Below are 13,880 nucleotides of genomic sequence, written 5' to 3' on the forward strand. Positions count from 1 at the left end.
CATCCGTGAGAATAGGGACATTTTTGCATGGAAGCCTTCTAACATGCCAGGTGTACCTAGAGAACTCGCTGAGCACACTCTCAATGTTGATCCGAAATTTAAGCCGGTCAGGCAATTCCTTCGGCGATTTAATGAAGAGAGGCGGAAAGCTATTGGTGAAGAGGTGGCCCGGCTCTTGGCGGCCGGGTTTATCGTTGAAGTCTTTCACCCAGAGTGGTTAGCTAACCCGGTGCTCGTCCTCAAGAAGAACGGCACCTGGCGGATGTGTGTGGACTACACGGACTTGAACAAAGCGTGTCCGGCTGATCCTTTTGCCCTTCCCCGTATTAATCAAATCATTAATGCCACGGCGCGTTGTGAGCGTTTAAGTTTCTTGGATGCTTATTCTGGATATCATCAGATTAAGATGGCAGTTAAGGACCAGGAGAAGACGGCGTTCATCACTCCCTTTGGAGCCTTCTGCTATGTGTCTATGCCCTTTGGACTCAAGAGTGCACAGGCGACTTACCAGCGTTGCGTGCAGAACTGTCTTCATAACCAGATTGGGTGCAATGTTCATGCTTATGTGGATGATATTGTGGTTAAATCTAGGAAGGAGGAAACCTTGATAGATGATCTAAGGGAAACCTTTGATAACCTACGGGTCTACAAGATGATGCTTAACCCGGCCAAATGTGTTTTTGGTGTTCCTGCAGGCAAGCTCTTGGGTTTCTTGGTTTCTAACAGAGGCATTGAAGCTAACCCAGAGAAGATCAAGGCCATCACCTCCCTGGCTAAGCCGGCGTGTATAAACAACATCCAGCGCCTGGCGGGTCGTATTGCTGCTTTAAGCCGTTTTATAAGCCGTTTGGGGGAGAAGGCTATGCCATTATATCAGTTGATGAAGAAAACTGATGACTTTGTCTGGAATGATGCAACTAATACTGCTTTTGAGGATTTGAAGAGGCAGCTGGCCGAGCCCCCAGTCCTTGCTGCTCGGGTTGACAAGGAGCCTTTATTGCTGTATGTGGCTGCTAACACACGAGCCGTCAGTGTGGCCGTGGTGGTGGAGCGCAAGGAAGAGGGTAAGGAGCATCCGGTTCAGCGGCCAGTTTATTATGTCAGCGAAGTACTCATTGAGTCCAAGCAGCGGTATCCGCATTGGCAGAAGCTTGTTTATGGTGTGTTCATGGCAAGCCGGAAGCTTAAGCATTATTTCCAGGGTCACCCCATCACTGTGGTCAGTTCTGCCCCCCTTGGAGATATCATTCAAAACAGAGAGGCCACAGGGAGAGTGGCTAAGTGGGCTATAGAGCTCGGACCTCATGGTCTGAAATACGTGCCACGCACTGCTGTTAAATCTCAGGCCTTGGTGGATTTCATCAATGATTGGACGGAGTTACAAGTGCCCGAACAAAAGCCGGACAACACATACTGGACTATTCACTTCGATGGGTCCAGGCAATTGGAGGGCTCGGGGCCTGGAGTCGTATTGGCTTCGCCTAAAGGTGACAAGTTTCATTATGTGCTACGATTGATGTTTCCTTGCACCAACAATGCAGCTGAATACGAGGCCTTGCTCCATGGTCTTCGGATGGCTAAGGAGATGAGCTTGAGCCGGGTAAGGTGCTTCGGCGACTCAGACTTGGTTGCTCAACAAGTATCAGGAAAGTGGGACTCTAAGGACCCTCTCATGGCGGCCTATCGCCGCGAAGTTGATGCCATTGCTGGGCACTTTCAGGGTTACCAAGTAGAGCACATCGATCGCAGGAAGAACGAGGCGGCTGATGCTTTAAGCCGGCTGGGCTCTCAGCGAAAACCGGTGCCGCCTAATACTTTCTTGGACGTCCTGTATAACCCTTCTGTTAAGTTGCCTACAGAGGAAGACTTGGCTGTCCCTGACCCGGAGGCACGACTGGTGGCGGCTCTCCACATCATACCGGACTGGACAGTGCCCTATTTGGCTTACATCACCTGGGGAGATTTGCCTTAGGATGAAACTTTGGCCAGACAAATAACCCGGCGGTCTAAGTCAATGGTTGTCATCAATGGTGAGTTGCATCGCCGCAGTGTTACGGGAGCGTTCCAGCGTTGTGTCTCCCCTGAGGAAGGCCAAGAGATCTTGCGCGAGATTCATGAAGGGGATTGTGTCCATCACGCCGGCTCAAAGTCTCTTGTAGCCAAGGCTTTTCGTCATGGTTTTTATTTGCTGACGGCTCATGCTGATTCGGAGGACTTGGTCAGTAAATGTGATGGTTGCCAAAGGTTCTCGCGACGGGCTCATGTGCCGGCTCAGGAGCTGAGGATGATCCCAATTACTTGGCCCTTTGCGGTCTGGGGGCTTGATATGGTTGGGCCTTTTAAAAGGTCCGAGGATAAGAAGACCCACCTCTTGGTGGCAGTTGACAAATTTACCAAGTGGGTTGAAGCGGAGCCAGTTAGCAAGTGTGATGCAGCCACGGCGGTTCAATTTATGAAAAAGGTGATTTTTCGCTTTCGGTTTCCGCACAGCATTATAACTGACAATGGTACCAATCTATCCAAAGGCGCCATGGAGGAGTTTTGTCAACGAGAGCATATCCGACTTGATGTTTCATCAGTGGCTCATCCTCAATCCAATGGTCAAGCTGAGAGGGCTAATCAGGAGATTCTGAAGGGCATCAAGCCCCGGCTTTTGGTCCCTTTACAACGGACGCCGGGTTCTTGGGTGGAGGAGTTACCCTCCGTGTTGTGGAGCATCAACACTACTCCTAACAGGTCTGCAGGTTTCAAGCCTTTCTTCATGGTTTATGGAGCGGAAGCAGTCCTCCCCAGTGACATCCGTCATGATTCGCCTCGAGTGGCGGCTTATGTTGAGGTGGATAATGAACAGGCGCGCCAAGATGCTCTTGACTTGTTGGACGAGCAGCGTGATGTGGCAGCAGCTCGCTCAGCGATTTACCAACAGGACCTGCGCCGTTATCATAGTCGCCGGGTTAAATCCCGGGTCTTCCAGGAAGGCGATCTGGTGCTCCGGCTCATCCAAGATCAAACAGATGCGCATAAGCCATCCCCGCCTTGGGAAGGGCCCTTTGTGGTCAGCAAGAATTTGCACAACGGGTCATATTACCTCATTGACATTCGGGAGCACAAAGATTCACGTAAGTCTGAGGAAGAGACCCGTCGGCCGTGGAATATAGCTCAGCTTCGTCCTTACTACACTCGAGCCACCGGCTATCGTAATGTACATATTTCTCTAAGCCGTGTATATATTATGATAAGCAATAAAGTAGGACCTCTGTCCTTTTTTCTCCTACAAATGTGAACGTGTTGTTTCCATGGCAGGATCACATGATAAATTGAAGGAGAATCCGGCTTATGATCGTATTCGAATCTGGCCGTAGGCAGTAAGGTCACTTGGGGGCTTCCTGTTCAAACATAGGTCGTATTCGAACCAAAGAGAACATAGCTGTCGATACCCATTTGATTGGCAAAGTGCCGAGCTCATTGAGGAGTTTTCTTTGATCATATCTGAATCATAGTTCAACCCCCTTTGGGAACCGACGTGGATCGTATTCGAATCAGCGTCGTTAAACAATTCTTAAAGTCATTTGGGGGTTTCCTGTTCAAACATGGGTCGTATTCGAACCAAAGAGAACATAGCTGTCGGTACCCTCTTGATTGGCATCGCCACACCCACTAGGGGCTATATGATCGTATTCGAATCCTAGCATAACCCCTTTGGGACGGGTCTCTAGTCGTATTCGAACCGGAAGCCCCTAAGTTTTTCTGATTTATAGCGAGTTTTTCTGATTATTTCAAGTATGCACGGCGGGTCTCACTTTGCCGGCTTAACTTTGATTTACAGTGCTAGTCGAATACAATCGGCGTTATTAAGACTGTTAAACCGGAAGTGAGGTACCAACCTTATTGCCCGGGTTATCTAAGCCGGAAGTTGCTTGCAGGCTGGTAAGTGTGTTGTTACGGTTATATCAAGGACATAATTGAGGACCAGTCTTTTGTGATTCATATTCCGGGTTATATGCATAAGACTATGATTCCCCGTGCGGTAAGCCGCCTCGAGACTTGTGAATTGTCTTTCTATGCAGGATAGTTAAAGACAACTATTTAAGCTTAAGGAACATGACTGATCAACTATGACCCGGAGACATATAAGGAAGCAACTTTCATAGAATTCAGCATTCAACACGTGCACGATGGCACGTCACAGTTAAAGTGTTGATCCTATTCTATTACAAGACTCATTGAGTCCAAAAGGGTGAAGCATTGTTTCACATAAACCGCCTACAGAGTTACGACACTTGCTGGGTTGAGGTTTCCGGCTCATCCCTCTCCGCTCCTCCGGCTGTTCCCAAGACCTGGAAAGTTGACGACTTCCAGTCAATGCCGCTCAGAGCTTCAAATTGAGCTTCCTCGTCAATTAACCCGACCGGGTCAATTTCCGGGGCAAAGGTGTGCTTACGAGTCGGCGGGACTAAGCTGATGGCTTCGTAACGCGGAGTGGGGATCCTCTGATTCTCGGCATCGTAACCCGGCTGGTACTTGGTCAGATCCGTGTCATTTCCAATCAGAGTGGCCACCGGGCGTACGATCTTCACGCAGGCTGCGAAGTCCTTTTGGTCGAAGGCGGTGCCGTCTTCCTTCAAGCTGGGATAGCCAAGGGCAATGTCCGCCGGGTCTAATTCTGGAAGGAACGCCTTGGCCCGGCTCAGAGCAGCTATGGCTCCGGCTCTTGCGGAGGCCCGTCGCGGCTCCTGGACACGCTGAGGAAGAACGGCAAGCCGGCGAAGCACTTCCGCCAGCTGAGTCGGCACCTCATTGGATAGGGCCACCACGGCCAAGGCGCGCTGTGACCCGGTGTAGAGTTGCTCCACCAGGGTGTAGGCGGCCTTCAGCTTGGTCACCACACTTTGGTTGAGGTTGGCGCTTCTGGGACCTGTTTAACAGAGTAAGGTAAGCCGCTGGCAATGATGGATTATGAGACATAAAGGTTATAAACTGGACGAGAGCTGGTGGAATGACTTACCGAAGATTGCGGCGACCATCTGTGACACGTGGCGCTTTAAACCGGCGAGTTCGGTGGTTCTTTCCGTCAGAGCCTTTTCCGCCTGTTCGGCCCGGTTCACCAGAGTAGCCTTCTCTTCGGCCCAAGCTTTCCGTTCAGCGTCAAAGTCTGTCTTCAGCTTTTCTTGTGCAGCAATACTGGACACAAATTTGGCATTGGCCTTCCGGGTCTCAGTTTCTTGCGTCTTCAGGCGGGTCTTTAAATCAGAGATGTCAGCCTCAAACTTCTTGCAAGCAGCGTGCATAATTTCCGGGTTATAGCATGAATAGTTACTATGCAAATTTAAAGTCCCAAGCATTTTCCAAGCAAAGACACTTGGCACTTGGGGGCTAATGCATATCGAACGTTCCTATCTACAAATTACCGGTTCATGGAAGTAAGCCGGAACTTAAGTCTACAACATATTCAATCATAAGTCGTCGACTTGGGGGCTAGCATGGTAAAGATAACTATGCAGTAAAGCAAGAAGAGTGGTACCTCAGACTTCTGCTGAATCTGATTCACCATGTCGATCTCTAAGTCCCGGCTCTTGTGCACCTGACTGACATAGCCGGAGACGATCTCTCCGATGTTCAGATTGGCGTAGTCGGTGAGGTCCAGATTAGCCCAGTGGCGCCCTAGCAACTCCTCCTTGGCGGAGCACTTGGCCAGCGCAGTAGGTCTCCCCGGCTCAACAAACTCCGTCCGGGTGATTACCACGTCCGGGTCATTAACCGGGTGAGCCAGGCTGGAGGTCTCCGGGTTAGCAGAAGCTTCTTGAGGTTCTTGAGCTGAAGAGGCAGAGGCAACTGGCGTTTCTTGAGCTGCAACCTCCGGTTCAGGCAAGTCCGGCTCTTCGACCGGCTTGTTCTTCTTCGCCCGCTTGCTGAGCTTTGCCTGGGCACTGAAAGGACAAAAAGGTTAGTACAAAAGTATGAGTAAAGATGATTATCATTACCCGGGTACGGTCTTGAAGGCCGGCAGGTTTGATTGCATCGAGTCACCAGAAGAGGGTGAGGTTTCCTGATAGTTTGAATCGGAGGAATTGAGCGGGTGACGTATAACACCCGCCAAAGGATGAAAAGGGTACAAGTGAGAGATAAGCTCGGTCCGGCGTTTCCTCGACGCGTCAGGTAAACCGGAGGAGAGGTCAGCGTCCTTGTTGGTCCGGGTGTGCCGCCGGCTCTCATGAGTCTGTCGCTTCAAAAGAAATTGAGGATCTTGATAAGCTAAAGGATGTGAAAATCTTACTTTCCGGGTTACCCTTCGGACTTTCAGCCTTGGCAAGGGCTCCGAGTCGGAGGAAAGTGACATTACCTCTTCAACCACCGGGTTACTTGCTCCGGTGTCATCCTGTTGAAGAACAGTATTGATAAGGTGGACAAAAATAAACAACAAATACAACAAGAGCTTACAGGTTCAGGGGTTACCTCTGACTCAGAGCTGTCGCTTAGTTGCAGCAGCTCTGAAGCAGTAGGCCTACTTCCCTTCTTGCGGGGAGCGGCTCTCTTGGCGGCTTTCTTCGCTTTCCTGGCCTTCTTGGCCGCCTCATGGTCATATTTGACCTTCCAGAATTTGTCATCAGCCTGAAAAATACAATGACAATTTCTTAAGGTTCGGATGAAAGTTGTCTACAGGTGAAAATAAGATGTTCAGGTCAGCGGCTTACCGCTGGGGCCGGGTTGGTCTTGCAGAAGGGGCTTATGCCGGTCCTCCCGCAGTCTGCCAAGCTCTCGTTCAAGAGAGCCTTGGTCATGTCCTCGGCAACATCTTCAGGAAGATCGTTGCGGCTGTGTCGTAGCGGGTCATCTTTCCGGCCTGTGTACTCACACATTAAGCCGGGGCGGCGGCTCAAGGGGATCACCCGCCACGAGATCCAGACCCGGACCAGATCAATTCCATTGAGACCATTGCCCAGGAGAGCCTTGATCTTGTTAATAGTGGGGAGCAGAGGTTGGCGCTCCGCTTGAGTCAGCTTGTCTGACAGAGGGTGTGTTGGTTCCAGACGCGAGGGGCAAAAGCCGGGCAGGGGACTCTCGTCAGCCGGCGACGTGTCTTGGCAATAGAACCACGTCTGGTTCCAGTCCTTTGGGTGGCTTGGCGGCTCGGCGTAAGGGAAAAGGCAGTCTCTCCGTCGCTGAATGGAGATGCCACCAAGTTCCAAGCTTGGCCCGTTGGCGCACTCGTTCTGACGGTTCAGGTAGAAAAGCTCTCTGAAGAGCAGCAAGCTGGGCTCTTCTCCAAGGTAGACTTCGCAGAACACTTGGAAGTTGCATATATTGGGCACAGAATTGGGTCCTATGTCTTGTGGCCGCAGATCAAAGAAGTTCAGCACATCTCTAAAAAACTTTGAGCCGGGCGGTGCGAAGCCCCGGCTCATGTGATCCGCAAAAATCACTACCTCCCCGTCCTTTGGCTGTGGTCTCTCCTCTGACGGGTCAGGGGCACGGTAGGACATGACGTCCTTCTTAGGCAGGTAACCCGACTTTACAAAATCCGCTAAGGTCTCGTCGGTGACATTGGACCTCATCCAATTGCAAGTGATGGATGCTTTAGGAGCTTTGGGAGGCATGGTGAAAGTCGGAAGCCTATGATAAAAGGAAACATGCCCGGTTTAATTATAAGCCGGAGGAAATTTACAGTTCAATGTTAAAGTGGCGGCTTATGGAGGGGACTAATTACATATATCTAGGTGCGTTGGGTTATCTAAGCCGCCCGAGGTATTGAGAGCAATTCAACTGTCTACAGCCTTGCTGCAAATGAGCCGGAATTTTTTTACAGTACGTGGTTTCTTTAAGCCGGAAACGTAAACCGCCATGACTCGGCAGGTGTAGTTTTTTACTAAGTGTGGTGAAAACAGGTTTCACACATCGCAGTAAATAATTTGGATCAAAACGGTCGGTTGAAAAGGAAAATTCCTAGACCTAAAAACAGGCGCAGAAGAAGTCTGCGGGTTCGAACGAAGCATCTATGCAGTAAAAAGGGGATCTATTTGCATTAGGAATGGAAGTAAAACAGCTACCGCAGTGGTTCTATACAAGTCTAAGATCAAAAGGGGTGGTACAAATCAAATCTACCGAGGGCCTGCAAAGAACGGTGAAGAACATGGGAAGAACAAGAAGAAACCCTACTGCAGATCTGTTCTACGGGGCAGCAAGGACTTACAGGTGCTGGTGAGTCGCGGAGGTCACTGCCGTTCTCTGGACACAACAGGTTGATGCAGCGGCCGGAGTTGGTGAGGACGAGAAGACCCACGGCGGCGACGGCAACAAAGCTCGAGCGGAAGAGCAGTGGCGCGAGGAGGAAGACGGGTGGCTGAAGGCTCATCGGGTCGGACTATTTATAAGGCCAGACTCATAAATGGGCGCGAGAAACGAGGAGGCCACGGCGCGGTTATCTGGCCCGAGAGACGCCTCGATTTTCGGGATGGCAGTAAAGATAAGATCCGTCAGAAGGGGCCGGGTTACTCATAATGGTCATCGCCAGAAGCCCGGCGACAAGCTTGAAGACGGTGGGCCAAAGATGGGCTTAAGACTCGGATATGGCTTAAGGCCCGTAGTTACAACCATCATTATGGTAGAACTTGTAGTGTAAGGCAAGAATAGTTGAGAGTTCGAGCCGGACACTCTTATGAGCCGGCCGGGACTCTGAGAGCTGCTGGGCGTCAGCCTCCCTCTATAAAGGGACGACTCGGCAGCGGTTTAGGGACAAGAAAGATCTCATCGAGAGCCGGGCATAGCAGTGAAGCTCCCTGGTCATCGAAACCCTAATCAATACCACCTCAACTGGACGTAGGCTTTTACCTTCACCGTAAGGGGCCAAACCAGTATAAATCCTCATGTTCCTTGTCCCGGTAACCCCTTTAAGCTTCCTAGCGGCGATGGCTCCATGACTAAGTCCTAGCTTGAGGACATCTGCCGTGACAATTCCACGACACATACGGAGGACAAGCTTGGAGAATACTTTAGCCCCTTTGAGTTGCTCGTATAGCTCATTGATGTTGGGAAGTGGATACTTGTTCTTGATTGTCTTCTTGTTCAATGGACGGTAGTCGACACAGAGTCGGTCCGTGCCATCCTTCTTCCGGACAAAAAGAACACCACAACCCCATGGAGATGAACTCGGTCTGATCAAACCCAGACGCTCTTGTTCATCGAGCTGTTTCTTCAATTCCTTCAGCTCCTTGGGTCCAAGCTTGTATGGACGCTTGCAAACGGGTTCAGTTCCTGGCTCAAGATCGATAACGAACTCGACTGGCCGATGAGGAGGCATACCCGGAAGCTCTTCTGGAAAGACATCTTGATACTCATAAACGACTGGAATTTGAGAGATGGCATTTAATTCACCCTTCTCATTGAGAGAAAATAACCGAATGGTTTCATCACGAGTAGCATAAATGATAACATCCTCAGAAGAGTGTGTCAATTGAATTTCCCTGGCAGCACAATCAAGTTGAGCCTTGTGCTTAGAAAGCCAGTCCATCCCGAGAATAAGATCAATATCCGAGTCACCAAGAACAACTTGTTTAGACAGAAATCTATAGTTCCCCATCTTGATGAAAACATCCGGGACACAATTATTAGATGTCATTTGCTTGGCCGGAGACACAACCTTCAACGGGATAGGAATCTTTTCCGTCACAAACTCATGCTTGGCAACAAAAGGTCTTGAAAGAACTTTTGCAGGAATATCATTAATAGGAAGATTACCCATTATCACATCAGAAGATTCCTCCGCTTGAGCTGCATTCATCATGTTCACCATAGCAGACTTTGGATTATGCTTGACGACTGCATTGCTGGAAGATCTGACAGGAGGAGGAGGCGGAAGACGCCTTTGGTTGAAGCACTTGTTAGCATACTGACCTTTCTGCTGACACTTGTTGCAAGTCACCTCTGAGAGTGGACAATGATAAGGAGCATTGGACTTTGGAGCTTGATTCTGAGACTTGTTCTGATAGCTAGAGTTGGAAGAACCATGGCCACCTTTGTTCTTCTGCTGGTAAGGCTGGCGAAATGGAGGAGGAGGAGGCAACCAGAACTTCGGTTGCTTAGCAGCCACAAGTGAGGAAGAAGAAGACTGAACTGCGTCCCTGACTCTCTTCTTAGAAGCCTCACACTTGAGCTGAGCAGCCTCTTGCTTCAGTGCCATATTGTAGAATTGATCAAACTAAGTAGGCTCAACAAGAACGAGAGCTAACTGCAGATTCTCTCTAAGGCCACCTCTGAAGTGATAGATCATGCTCTTTTCATCAGGAACGTCTTGTTTAGCGAAGCGAGCAAGTTTCTGAAACTGGATGTTGTATTGATACACAGACATGTTGCCTTGCTTGAGATTGCGGAACTCCTCACGCTTGCTCTCAACAACACTTTGTGGAATGTGGTGCGCTTTGAAGTCCCGACAGAAGTCAGTCCAAGTGATCACACGACCTCCTCTGGAATCTTTGTATTGCTGAAACCAATCAGCAGCTTGGTCCTTGAGCTGAAAAGAAGCGAACTTGACATATGTAACACCCCGCATGTAACTTGCCATATTTGTAACTCCGACTCTTACCATTTCCGGCTATGTGATATGTTTTTCCCTCCGTTGTCGGGTTTTGTCTTTCGTTTTGTATTTTGTCATGTCTTGCATTTTCATATCATGTCATCATGTGCATTGCATTCGCGAACGTGCACGATGTGTTCCACGTATCACAGCTCCGCAAGTGCTTCAAGACGCCTGAGCGCACTATCGACTTCGAAGAGATTGACCTCCAAGAAGATTTGTCTTATCATGAGCACCCAGTTGCTATTCTTGAAGAAACTGAGCGCAAGACTCGCAACAAGTCTATCAAATTCCTGAAAGTGAAGTGGTCGCACCATTCCGACCGGGAAGCCACCTGGGAACGCGAGGACCATCTCCGTTCCGAATAACCGGAGTTCTTTCAGTCCTAGATCTCGGGACGAGATCCTCTCGTAGTGGTGGAGTGTTGTAACACCCCGCATGTAACTTGCCATATTTGTAACTCCGACTCTTGCCATTTCCGGCTATGTGATATGTTTTTCCCTCCGTTGTCGGGTTTTGTCTTTCGTTTTGTATTTTTTCATGTCTTGCATTTTCATATCATGTCATCATGTGCATTGCATTCGCATACGTGTTCGTCTCATGCATCCGAGCATTTTGCCCGTTGTCCGTTTTCCAATCCGGCGCTCCTATCTCCTCCGGTGCACCCCTCTAGTTTTCTTTCGTGTGCGTGTGTCCAACTTTCTCGGAATGGACCGAGGCTTGTCAAGTGGTCTTAATATACCACCCGGAGACTACCGGTCAAGTTTCGTTCCATTCGGAGGTCGTTTGGTACTCCAACGGTTAACCGGGCCTCCGCAATGTCCATTTGAGTGTCCAGCAAAAACCCCCTCCAAGACCAGCCCAAAGCCCACCAAACTCTCTTCCATGCTCTAGGTCGTTCGATCACGATTGTGTGGGCGAAAACCGCACCTCATTTGGAGTCTCCTAGCTCCCTCTACCTATTTATAAGTGGGCATCCCGAAAAACGAAATCTCAGACGAAACCCTAACCCTCTCCTCGCGCCGCGCCGGACACGTCCGCCGCCGGCCGGACACACCGGCCGCAGCTAATCGGCGCGCGCCACCTCACCCGCCTCTCTCTCCTCCGCGCCACCGGCCCGCAGGCCCATGGCCGGCCCTCCGGCCCGCCTCCTCGCTCCGCCGCCGCCTCGGGCCCCGTGCCCGCGCCGCCGGGCGCCGCCGCCGCCAACTCCGCCGGCCGCCTTCGCCACCGGGCCCCGCCGCCGCGCCTCACCGCCGGTGGTCGCCGCCCCCGACGGCGGCCCCCTCCTCCGGCGCCGCCGCCTCATCTCCTCCTCCCTCCGACCGCCGACCGCCGGCCCTGCTCCTCCTCCGGCCGACGAGCTCGGGCTCGAGCGAGGAGCCAGATCCGATCGATCGGTACTGTAGCTCCCGTTGACTTCTCGCTCCCCCTCTATTTCTCAAGTCTGGAGATTCCATCAGCATGTGCCCCTGTTCCCGATGCGATAACTTTGTGTATGTAGCTCCGATTCGTGCGTATAATATGTAAAATTGTTCGTCTCGTGATGCTCTTCATTTTGTTCAATGCTACCATTTCCATTAGAGGTCATCTTGATGCCAAAATCTTCATTAGAAGAGGGCTAGTTGCTGTTAATCTCTGGTTCTTATCAGAACTTGGAGATTTGTCATTTTTGTATCATTTATTCTGTGCACCTTTTGAGCATGAGCTCTACATATGTTTTGAAGTATGCCATGCCATCTTTCCAGTGGTATAGTCCATGTATTTTTGTGATCTTTGTGGTGACTAGCACAAGCATGCAAAGTAGACCCCGTAATATTTCTGATTTCAGGGACTTAGTGATTTCTCTAAGTCTTTGTCTGCTGTAATTTTGTTGCCATGTAAACTTGATGCTACAGAGAGATTAATGCATATTTTGGAGATGTTCAGTAAGGATGTTTTGTAGCTATAGTTATAAGTGATCCATTCCTGCAATTGTTTGCAATTTTAGAGTGCCATAGCATGACTCAATCTTGCTCTACTTTTGCTATAAAATATTTCTGGCAGATTCTTGACATGACATGCATTTTGGCCAAGCTTATTGTAGTTGATCCATACATGCTATGCAATTGTTCTTGCCATGAATAGCTTCATAAATATGCCATCTTGCTGCAGTTATGCTTGGTTTGTCATGCATTACTCTTTAGTGAGTGCATCAAGCTCACAAAGAGGCCTACATATTAATATTTCTGCCATGCTCTGTTTTCTGCTAAGTCTGAAACCTGATAACGAAACTTGCTATGTTTACATGCTTGCCATCATATCTTCTGGTCCTTTTTGGCTTATGGTCAGTAAGGGACTTTTGTCATGTGCTTTTAGTAGAACACTACCATGCCTTGTTTTGCTATGTTAAGTTTCTGTAGCATATTGATTTCATGCTCTGAACATTGCTACCTGATGCTGATTTCTGCCATGTCCAGTTTCTCACCAAGTCTGTGAACCTGTAATCTTTTGCACTGTTGCCATGCTTGTTTGAGCTTGATATGTTGTGAACTAGCCGTAGCTCAGTGTTCATCTTTTGTCAAGAGTCTCCTGTAGATTACTGTCATGTGCTTTTTTGCTATGTTGGGGTGCTGTAGCAATGTTACTTGTTGTATTTTAAGTGCTATCTTGCTGTTTATCGCAGATTAGTGTCATTCTTGTTTTGCTTGCCATTTGCAAACCGTGCATCCGATTCCGGTGATCTTTATATCGATTTCGACCGAAATCATCTCATCTTTCCAGTGGCATGCTTGGTATGGCAAGTTACTGCCATGTTCATCATTTTCCTTCCGGAGCACGCATATGCATCGCATACCACATCTTGCATATCATACATGTTTTGCATCATGTTGCTTGCGCATTTCTCATTGTTGATTGTGGTTCCGTTTGTTTGTGTTCTTGTCTTGGGTAGAGCCGGGAGACGAGTTCGTGAACGATGAACCTGTCGAGTATGCTTACGAGGATCAAGCTTTCGACAACTCTGAGAATCTTGCAGGCAAGATGACCACCCCTCGAAATCACTTCTATCTTTGTTATGCTAGTTGTTCGCTCTTTTGCCATGCTCGCTACCTATCACTCGCTATATCATGTCTCCTATTTTTAGCCATGTCAGCCTCTAACCATCCTCTCCTAGCAAAACGTTGTTTGGCTATGTTACCGCTTTTGCTCAGCCCCTCTTATAGCGTTGCTAGTTGCAGGTGAAGTTGAAGTTTGTTCCATGTCGGAACATGGATATGTTGGGATATCACAATATCTCTTATTTAATTAATACATCTATATATATCTGGTAAAG

Source organism: Aegilops tauschii, chromosome 3 (genome assembly GCF_002575655.3).
Source record: "Aegilops tauschii subsp. strangulata cultivar AL8/78 chromosome 3, Aet v6.0, whole genome shotgun sequence".
Taxonomy (NCBI): domain Eukaryota; kingdom Viridiplantae; phylum Streptophyta; class Magnoliopsida; order Poales; family Poaceae; genus Aegilops; species Aegilops tauschii.